An 11,485-nucleotide genomic window follows, 5' to 3' on the forward strand; every position below is an offset into this window, starting at 1 on the left:
GGGCCGTGCCTTGCACGGGCCCGTGCCATGCCGGGTCGTGCCAGCCCGTTGCTCATCTTTAGTCCTGGGTCAAGGCGCTCTTGAAAAAGAAACATTTGTTTTTAAGTCTTGTTTAGTTGCTGCTAAAATCTATTTTTTAGTATTGTAGTACATTTATAATTAGGGAAAAATGGCTACCGGACATGCAAAGTGGTGACCATTGCTGGAAGACACTTTTTCATGTAACACTCACCACCAAAACAATTGCCATTTGTAAACCATAAGGCCAACGGCTATGAAATTTTAACAGCAACAAGATACGATAGTTATCTACAAATCATCTAATACTCACTTCCATAGAAAATCTCGTTAAGGACACGAAATCATGTCCACCAGCAAATCATGGCTGTTAAGGTTGCTGGTGGACATGATTTCATGTCCTTAACAAGATTTTCTATGGAAGTGAGTATTAGATGATTTGTAGATAACTATCATATCTTGTTGCTGTCAAAATTTCATACCCATTGGCCTTATGGTTTACAAATGGCAACTATTTTGGTGGTGATTGTTACATGAAAAAGTGTCTTTCAGCTAATGCGCGCCACTTTGCATGTCCGGTAGCCAAATGCGCCTTATAATTATGGTATTATGAACTAATTAGACTTAAATAAATTCATCTCGCGATTTATAACCAAACCATGTAATTCGTTTTTTTTTGTTTATATTTAATGTTTCATACATGTATCCAAAAATTCGATGTGATGAGTGAAAAATTTTTAGATAGAGAACTAAGATCTTATTTAGTTCCATACCTAAATTTTTTTCATCCATTACATCGAATCTCTAGACATATGTATAGAGTATTAAATATAGATGAAAACAAAAACTAATTGCACAGTTTGCCTGTAAACTGCGAGATAAATCTTTTAAATCTAATTAGTCCATGATCAAACACTAATTGTAAAAAAACAAAAATGCTACAGTAGCTAAATCAAAAATCTTTTCGGGACTAAACAAGACCTAAAGAAAGCTGCCTTGTTTAGAATAAAAACTTTTTGGATTTAAACATTGTAGCACTTTCATTTCTATTTGGTAATTATTGTTCAATCATGAAGTAACTAGGGCCTTGTTTAGTTTGGGAAAAATTTTGGATTTCGCTACTGTAGCACTTTCGTTTGTTTGTGGCAAATATTATTCAATCATAGACTAACTAGGATCAAAAGATTTGTCTCGCGATTTACACGTAAACTGCGTAATTAGTTTTTATTTTCGTCTATATTTAATGCTTCATGCATGTGCCGCAATATTTGATGTGACGGGGAATCTTGAAAACTTTTAGAAACTAAACAAGGCCTAGGTTTAAAAGATTTATCTCATAAATTATAGATAGATTGTGCAATTAGTTTTTTTCTATATTTAACTGTAAGTGCATCTAGCCCTTTAGTGGGTTATGGTGAATTGAATGACAACACAATTAAAGGTCTAACAAGTTTGCTAAGTGTATCAAAGGGTCAACAAGAAAGCAAACTTGATGGTATTTCACACAATGTTCAAATGAAGACCAAAGTTGTGTGTTGGTGTAAACTGAATCTTGATTGATATCAACACTCATACCAAGAAGATATTCAAACAAGAATCACAATATTGAAGAAACAGTTTTTCAATGGATGCTTAATATGATGTGACTTGAGTATGGCTTGATAGAGTGAAGATAGCAAGGAAAAGGCTTCGAGGGACTAAGCGAAGGTGAAGGTCAAGCAATGGCTTGTAGACCGAGGTACCATGGCTAAGGTGAAGAAGAGAGTACTTGCATTGAGTCGAGGTACAAATTAAGCTATGAGGAGTCATATTGTGTTGAGGATCAAATCTTTTATCAAAAGTGACTTGAAGTCATGGATTGAACTCATATATGTTGAAATGATTCAAGTCACATGCTCAAGCTATATTTACTCAAAGAGAGAAGCCAAAGTTAATTGCATCCTTGATGAAGTGATATTGAGAAGAAGTGGCATATGAAGATATTGAAGACTCAAGTGGTTAAATTGGTTATATACTTTTGACCTTGAGTTTAGGATTTGCCGCACTATAAAGAGGGATGCAAATTTAGTTGGTTTGAGGAAGGTAGAGTGCTCAAGTATTAAAATTAAATCAAAAGAGAGACACTCTAACACTTGCACGCACGAACTTCTAGGAAATTTCTTCTCTGCCAGGGTGACCCGGTAGTACCAACCCTTCCACCGGTGTACCGGCAATGGTCAGTTGTACCGACAAAAGCCCGGTGGTCTCGCAAATCATAGAGACTTCTTACCGTTAGATCTGAGGTAGCCGGTGGTACCGGTGGTTGCCCCGGTAGTACCGGCAGTTGTTCTAGACCTATGTATAAATAGCTTTCCCCTCATTCTAACCATTGGCTCAGTCTTCCACTCGACCAAACCTTCAGCCAAGGCACCTCTCTAGTTCCCCAAAGCCACTCTCTTGTATCCCCTTTGCTCCTAACTTCAAATCTTGCAAGGGATTGAGTGAGAGAAGGATTCTTGGTGAGAGAAACATCAAAGCAAAGCTTGAGCACTTGATTTCTTCGTCAAGCTGGTTGGATTTGTGTTTGTTACTCTTGGAGCAAGGCTCCTAGCCGGCTAGGCGTTGCCCGTAGAGCTTCCTACTCATGTGGTAGCCTCAGGAGGTTTGTAATCACTCAAATCATCTAGTGAAATCACCCCTCATCTCAAGGGATTGCTCTCTGGACTTGAGAACGAGGATAGGGTTAAAAGAGACCCGAAAAGCCTGTGTGGCTTCCTCAACAACGTGGACATAGGCAAGCCTTGGTGGCGAGCTGAACCACAAGATAAATATCTTGTCTTGCTGTGGAGGTAGCATCGACTACCCTTGTTCTTTGTGTTCTTTGTGTTCTTCCTATCTACCCCCGTTCATAGGTGAACAAGGGTCGATCTACGTTTTGAAGAAGAACCAAGCTAAGGGAACTTCAACATCACCCTCTACTACATCTAGGAGAGTGGGGTAACTCTCAGATCTGGAATCAAAACTCAAAATACTTTGATTTTGTAGCTCTCTTAGGGCGTCGGTAGTACTAGTTGTCTTACACCAGTAGTACCGGCCCAAACTGTCGGTGGTACCGACAGGCATTTAACTTCCGCAACTTGAGTTTTGAGTTTCAGGTTTTTTTAGATACGCCTATTCACCCCCCTCTAAGCGACATCAAGGTCCTTACAAGTGGTATCAAAGCTAGGCTCTCAACTTTGGGCTTAACCGCCTTGAGAGACGATGTCGACAAGTGAGGAGGTATCTCTAGAACTTCTACTTTTAGATGGTTAAAATTATGCATCTTGGTCCGCTAGTGTGCTTGATGTTTTTAGGGCCATGGGTCCTCATATCGAGCGGATTGTAGATGTGAGCATTTCACCTCCTAGTGATGATTTAGACTATCTATCTAGAGAGGAAGTGAAATGCTTACAACACAATGCTCAAGCTACCAATATCTTATTTAGTGCTTTGAGTGAAGATTTTTTTGGTACCGTCATATTTGGAGATGGTGAACCACTTATGGATGCTCATCTTATTTGGACTACACTCAAAGAAAGATATGACAAGTCCATATATGATGAGAAGTATCCCTCATTGGAAAAAACACTTGAGGAGTGCTCAACTTCACCAACAAGTGACAAGCCTCAAGTGATTCCGTCAAATGGTCAAAGTGATCATGTCACATCCACTTCCTCATCAACATATGACCCATCAGAAAGTGATGAAATGGTTGGCGAGAATAATGTTTTTACATGTAGTACTTCTACTTCCTCTTGTTCTTGTGAGACTAACATTTTGAAGGAAGAAGAAGATTATGATCGATGGAGGCCAAATGATGAATCCACCTCACCAAGAAGCTCAACTGTCTATGCCACTTCTCATCTGGGTCTCATGGCTAAGAAAGAGAAGAATGTGGCATGTGAGAGTGAAAGTGAAAGTGAGAGTGAGAGTGAAGATGAAAGTGATGATGATGAGATCGATCAACATCTTGCACGCCTAAGCAAGAAAGACAAGTTGATGGTGCCCAAGCTCATAGAGAAAATTGAAGATCAAGAAGAAAAACTCCATGAGCAAGATGAGTTTGTCATAAAAAAGATCAAATGCTTGGAGAAATTGACCAAAGAGCATGAAAAGCTTAAGTGCTCTCATGCTAGTTTGGTCAAAAGGTATGAAAACTTGTCAATTGAGCAAACTCATACTATTAACTCTCTATCTTGTGTTGCTCAATTAGAAGATGAGAATGATATGCTCAAGGACAAAGTGGAGAGTCTCACCAGCAAGAATGAGACTTTGCAAGAAAGTCATGATGAGCTCTTGTGCTCTCATGAGAAGCTTGTTGATTCTCATCTCATGCTAGAAATAGCTCATGAGGTTGTGGTAACATCGGTAAAATCATATCAACCTCACACTCGCAAGTGCACATACACACAAGTTCCATATATTTTATCATGTGCTAACAATTGTTGCTCTCAAGCAAGTCAACCTTTCGTTGAGCATGTACTTGTAGAAACTTGTGATGACTCCATTACAAAAGAAAATGAAGAACTCAAGGAAGAGGTTGAGAGGCTAAGAAGGGATTTGATTCAATGGAAGAGTAAGCGCAATGCTCAACCATCTCAAGATAACCGTGAAGACATGGTGAAGAAGCTTGAGAAGGGATCAACCGATGCATGCATCAAGCTCCATCTAGAAGGCCACAAGTCAAACAATGGCAAAGTCAAGGGACAAGCTAGAAATGTGCAGTCTGTCCAAAATGCAGCAGTTGTGCTCAAGGCTGTGAGGGTTCAAGAATGTGGCAGTGCCGCATCCCAGTGCGGTGGTGCTACACCTAGACAGAACAGGAAAGTCCCCAAGGTCACAAAGGTGCAATTTCAACCAAAGAAGACTCTCATCACTTGCTTCAAGTGCAAGAAAGAGGGTCACCATCTTAGAGATTGCACTTTGAAGAAAGAAGAGAAGGGCATGAGCAAGATCCAAGAGAAGAACAAAATGGCTCATGTCAAGTGCTCCAACATGGGACACAATGTCTCTATGTGTTCCAACATGGCTGGTGACCAAGCAACACTTCCAAACATGAAGATAAGAAGAAGCAAGAGGAAGTGTTATGGATGTAATAAGAAGGGTCATGAAATTGCATTATGCCCCTACATGAAGGATGAAGGCTTGGCATCATCAAGTAAGAGGCTTGTCAACAAGGTAGCAAACAAGAAGCAAGATAAGAATATGTCTTGCAAGAACAAACACTGCATTTGCTACACTTGTCGAGGAAAGGGACATCTAAGTATGGATTGTCCCATGGGTAACACTCACAAGCCCAACTCATCAATTGATTCAAATATGCTTAGGAGGCCCAAAAATGACACTTGTGCTAGAAAGGTGATTGGTTCACCAAGTGCTAGCACAAAGGCCATTTGGGTGCCTAAGTCTCTTGTGACTAACCATGATGGACCCAACATAGCTTGGGTACCAAATTGTGCTTGATGAGTGTTGTAGGTACTTAAAGGTGATATGATGCTTCGGGGTGCTTGAGCAAGTTAACTGAAAATATTCACTCAAGCTATCAACCAATTCATATTGTTTCTTCTTATATGGTTGACCCGAAGATAAATTAATGAAATTATTTCAAACTCCATATTCACCTTGGTACCTAGCACATAACCCTTGCTAGCTAGCCATTTGACTTGTGTAGTCTCTGATAGTTCACAAGTATGTGTGTATTTGTGAATTATCAAGAGTGGCTAGAGTATTTCAAGTTAAATGAATCATTTGCCATATGATGCTTTTAATGGCTCTCTAGTAGAGCAAGATCTTGTTTATGCTGTAGGTAATGAGGAATCATCTTATGAGGTAATCAAGAAAATTGCCACTGGTGATATGAGTAACAGTGATAAGGATATCCTCAAGCTGCTGCTGCACCTAATTCCGGTGACACCTTAGAGCAGTAGTGTCGCCCCTATATAGATAGCAGCAGGTGACATCAGTCCAAGACATGGATGAAGCCTACAACATGATGATAAACAAAGTCAAGATAAAGAGACCATCTCATCCATTATATCTCAAGAAGGGTGAAAATTTATGAGAAGAGGTTGTGCTTGGCTTAATTGAATAATTCACAAGTTTGAAGGTTACTTTTCACCTAAAGTGAGATGTTACTGCTAGAGGTCATATTGATCAAAAAAAATCTGAATTTGAATAAAATCAAGTTTGAGGTTGAATTGGATGAGCTATATTAGAATAATTCACAAGATGACAAGTACTGATAAGAGGACTGAATGGAAATTGCATCTTGTGAGTATTCTCAACCAAATCCACCTCAAGATTGGACAAGAAGCAAAGAAAAATTGTGAAATATTAAATCTGTCTAGAAATTTGAAAATCTGAATTGGCTGCCTTCAAGCATGGATTTGGAAGTCCAAACACTGATGAATTGATCTGAAACATTATGAGCATGACACACATATCTGATACTTGTTTCTGTATAGTTTACATGAAGATTGGTTAAGAAGAAAATCAGTTTTGAGTTGAAGTCTGTCAGCTTCAGCATTGCAGATTCAGACCATAGCAGTTTTGGTAGAAAATTATTTTGACTGATCCAATGGAGTCCAAATGAGATGAAATTTATACAGAAGTTAGAGGACTCATAGATAAAGACCTCTACCAAATTTCATACATATTAGGCTAGTGGTCTGAGAGATATGAATTCTTATCTGAGGATGACAGAACCTGAAAACTGACTGTTTGGAATTGGATTACAGTGTAACAACAAGATTCAGTTGGCTCTCAAGTTGGTCATGAAAGATTTATTAAAAATGAGCAGCATCAGTTTGGATAAAGGAGTTTCATTGGAAGAAGAGAACTCATACAAGGATCCAAACAAGTTGCAATCAGATTACAAGCAGTAGCAAATAATTGCAATTAGTTGTTACAAGAATTCAAATGCAGTCTGTTAGAAACAAGAGCTAAGATCAGTTGAAACTTGATGAAACTAGTTGGCTTCAGCAGTGACAAGTAGCAAAAATGAGTTACAATCAGATGATACTAGCTGAAATCAATTGGAAGCAACTCAAACTAGCTGAAACTAATTAAATTACAGCAGCCTGAAGGAGTTTGAAACCAGTTGGAATGCAGTGTAAACTTCTCCCTTGGCCTCATGGTATTGATATGCATGAGTGTACTCTATGTACTCTTGTATGCACATATTAAGAGGGAGTTTAGACTATATCTTATGAGACTATTGGTTTCTTTCAAGTGTATGTTGTGCAGTCCCACACAATGGAAAAAGGAAGATGGATGATTCCAATGGATTCTCTTAGCACTTCACAACTATTCTAGGATCTTGGTTTTTATAAACCAAGTGCTCCCAGCATAATGTTGAATGCCCCAATCCTTAGTGGAACTGGATTTGAATGAGTTGGAGAAAAGAAATAAAAAATGGGCTTTCTTTGCGATTTCTTCTCTCTCGAGCTCATCAAGTGTTCATGAACCATTCCATTGATCACCCAGGATCTTGTCAACAAAGAGTGGTAACTCCTAGTTCACAATTTGCAAATTTCATCTCGCGATTTATAACCAAACCATGTAATTCGTTTTTTTGTTTATATTTAATGTTTCATACATGTATCCAAAAATTCGATGTGATGAGTGAAAAATTTTTAGATAGGGAACTAAGGTCTTATTTAGTTCCATACCTAAATTTTTTTTCATCCATTACATCAAATCTCTAGACATATGTATAGAGTATTAAATATAGACGAAAACAAAAACTAATTGCACAGTTTGCCTGTAAACTGCGAGATAAATCTTTTAAATCTAATTAGTCCATGATCAAACACTAATTGTAAAAAAACGAAAATGCTACAGTAGCTAAATCAAAAATCTTTTCGGGACTAAACAAGACCTAAAGAAAGCTGCCTTGTTTAGATTAAAAACTTTTTGGATTTAAACATTGTAGCACTTTCATTTCTATTTGGTAATTATTGTTCAATCATGAAGTAACTAGGGCCTTGTTTAGTTTGGGAAAAATTTTGGATTTCGCTACTGTAGCACTTTCGTTTGTTTGTGGCAAATATTATTCAATCATAGACTAACTAGGATCAAAAGATTTGTCTCGCGATTTATAGGTAAACTGCGTAATTAGTTTTTGTTTTCGTCTATATTTAATGCTTCATGCATGTGCCGCAAGATTCGATGTGACGGGAATCTTGAAAACTTTTGGAAACTAAACAAGGCCTAGGTTTAAAAGATTTATCTCATAAATTATAGATAGATTGTGCAATTAGTTTTTTTCTATATTTAATTGTAAGTGCATCTAGCCCTTTAGTGGGTTTTGGTGAATTGAATGACAACACGATTAAAGGTCTAACAAGTTTGCTAAGTGTATCAAAGGGTCAATAAGAAAGCAAACTTGATGGTATTTCACACAATGTTCAAATGAAGACCAAAGTTGTGTGTTGGTGTAAACTGAATCTTGATTGATATCAACACTCATACCAAGAAGATATTCAAGCAAGAATCACAATATTGAAGAAATAGTTTTTAAATGGATGTTTAACATGATATGACTTGAGTATGGCTTGATAGAGTGAAGATAGCAAGGAAAAGGCTTCGAGGGACTAAGCGAAGGTGAAGGTCAAGCAATGGCTTGTAGACCGAGGTACCATGGCTAAGGTGAAGAAGAGAGTACTTGCATTTAGTCGAGGTACTAATTAAGCTATGAGGAGTCATATTGTGTTGAGGATCAAATCTTTTATCAAAAGTGACTTGAAGTCATGGATTGAACTCATATATGTTGAAATGATTCAAGTCACATGCTCAAGCTATATTTACTCAAAGAGAGAAGCCAAAGTTAATTGCATCCTTGATGAAGTGATATTGAGAAGAAGTGGCATATGAAGATATTGAAGACTCAAGTGGTTAAATTGGTTATATACTTTTGACCTTGAGTTTAGGATTTGCCGCACTATAAAGAGGGATGCAAATTTAGTTGGTTTGAGGAAGGTAGAGTGCTCAAGTATTAAAACTAAATCAAAAGAGAGATACTCTAACACTTGCACGCACGAACTTCTAGGAAATTTCTTCTCTGCCAGGGTGATCCGGTAGTACCAACCCTTCCACCGGTGTACCGGCAATGGTCGGTAGTACCGACAAAAGCCCGGTGGTACCGGTAGGCTTATTTCTCGCAAATCATAGAGACTTCTTACCGTTAGATCTGAGATAGCCGGTGGTACCGGTGGTTGCCCCGGTAGTACCGGCAGTTGTTCTAGACCTATGTATAAATAGCTTTCCCCTCATTCTAACCGTTGGCTCACTCTTCCACTCGACCAAACCTTCACCCAAGGCACCTCTCTAGCTCCCCAAAGCCACTCTCTTGTATCCCCTTTGCTCCTAACTTCAAATCTTACAAGGGATTGAGTGAGAGAAGGATTCTTGGTGAGAGAAACATCAAAGCAAAGCTTGAGCACTTGATTTCTTCGTCAAGCCGGTTGGATTTGTGTTTGATACTCTTGGAGCAAGGCTCCTAGCCGGCTAGGCGTTGCCCGTAGAGCTTCCTACTCATGTGGTAGCCTCGGGAGGTTTGTAATCACTCAAATCATCTAGTGAAATCACCCCTCATCTCAAGGGATTGCTCTCTTGACTTGAGAACGGAGATAGGGTTGAAAGAGACCCGAAAAGCCTGTGTGGCTTCCTCAACAACGTGGACATAGGCAAGCCTTGGTGGCGAGCTGAACCACGGGATAAATATCTTGTCTTGCTGTGGAGGTAGCATCGCCTACCCTTGTTCATGTGTTCTTTGTGTTCTTCCTATCTACCCTCGTTCATAGGTGAACAAGGGTCGATCTACGTTTTGAAGAAGAACCAAGCCAAGGGAACTTCAACATCACCCTCTACTACATCTAGGAGAGTGGGGTAACTCTCAGATCTGGAATCAAAACTCAAAATACTTTGATTTTGTAGCTCTCTTAGGGCGTCGGTAGTACCAACAGTTGCGTCGGTAGTACTGGTTGTCTTACACCAGTAGTACCAGCCCAAACTGTCGGTGGTACCGAAAGACATTTAACTTCCGCAACTTGAGTTTTTAGTTTCAGGTTTTTTTTAGATACGCCTATTCACCCCTCCTCTAGGCGACATCAAGGTCCTTACATTAATGCTCCATGTATATGTCGCAAGATTGGATGTGACAGAATATTTTGAAAAGTTTTAAGGCCTTGTTTAATTTATGAGAATTTTTATACATGCATAGAGCATTAAATATAGACTAAAAAATAACTAATTGCACAGTTTAATTGCAAGATGAATCTTTTGAGTCTACTTGCTTCGTGATTGGATAATATTTATCAAGTATAAACGAAAGTACTATAGTGTCTATTTTACAATTTTTTATAACTAAGGCCTTGTTTAGTTCACCCACAAACCAAAAACTTTTCAAGATTCCTCGTCACATCGAGTCTTGCGGTACTTGCATGGAGCACTAAATATAGGCAAAAATAAAAACTAATTGCACAATTTATCTATAAATCGCGAGATGAATCTTTTAAGCCTAGTTACTCCATGATTGGACAATGTTTGTCAAATAAAAACAAATGTGCTACAGTTCCGAAAACTAAAAACTTTTAGGAACTATAAGGCCTTGTTTATTTGAAGAGGGAAAAAATTTTTGGTGTCACATCGGATGTTTCGTAGGATATCAGAAGAGGTGTTCGGATACTAATAAAAAAACTAATTACATAACTCAGTTGGAAATTGTGAAATGAATTTATTAAGCTTAATTAATCTAACATTAGCATATGTAGGTTACTGTAGCACTTAAGACTAATCATGGATAAATTAGGCTTAAAAGATTTATCTCGTGATTTCCAACTAAACTGTGTAATTAGTTTATTTTTTATCTATATTTAATATTTCATGTATGCATCTAAACATTTGATATAATGGATGAAAACTTTTAGGTTGGAAACTAAATAAGGCCTAAACAAGACCTTGGTTTTTGGGTGCAACCAAGGCTATCTCCAATAGGATATTCATTTGGGAAATCAAATCTAAAATAGTTCTTCAACACGATATCTATAGCCTTCAACAAAGTATCTATACGGAAGATACATTTTAAGTATCAGAAGAGGCATAACTCAAACTTGAATAACTTTTTTCTCGAGATCTATTTGCAGAGTATCGTACCATTATAAATAAATGAATAAGTCTTATATTTTAGATGAGAATTGTTGGAAACAGTGCGCCTAGACCTCCGGCGACCTGACAGTAGGCACGTTGCGTCCACGCCACCGTAGCAGACTTGTGCAGTTAAATCAATCGCAAAATTTTATGGCATTATTCGTCACATTGAATCTTTAGACACATACATGAAGTATTAAATATAGACAAAAATAAAATTAATTATACAGTTTGGTCGAAATTGACGAGACGAATCTTTTGAGTCTAGTTAGTCCATGATTGGACAATATTTGTCAAATAC

This window comes from Sorghum bicolor, chromosome 4, assembly GCF_000003195.3.
Source record: "Sorghum bicolor cultivar BTx623 chromosome 4, Sorghum_bicolor_NCBIv3, whole genome shotgun sequence".
Taxonomy (NCBI): Eukaryota; Viridiplantae; Streptophyta; class Magnoliopsida; order Poales; family Poaceae; genus Sorghum; species Sorghum bicolor.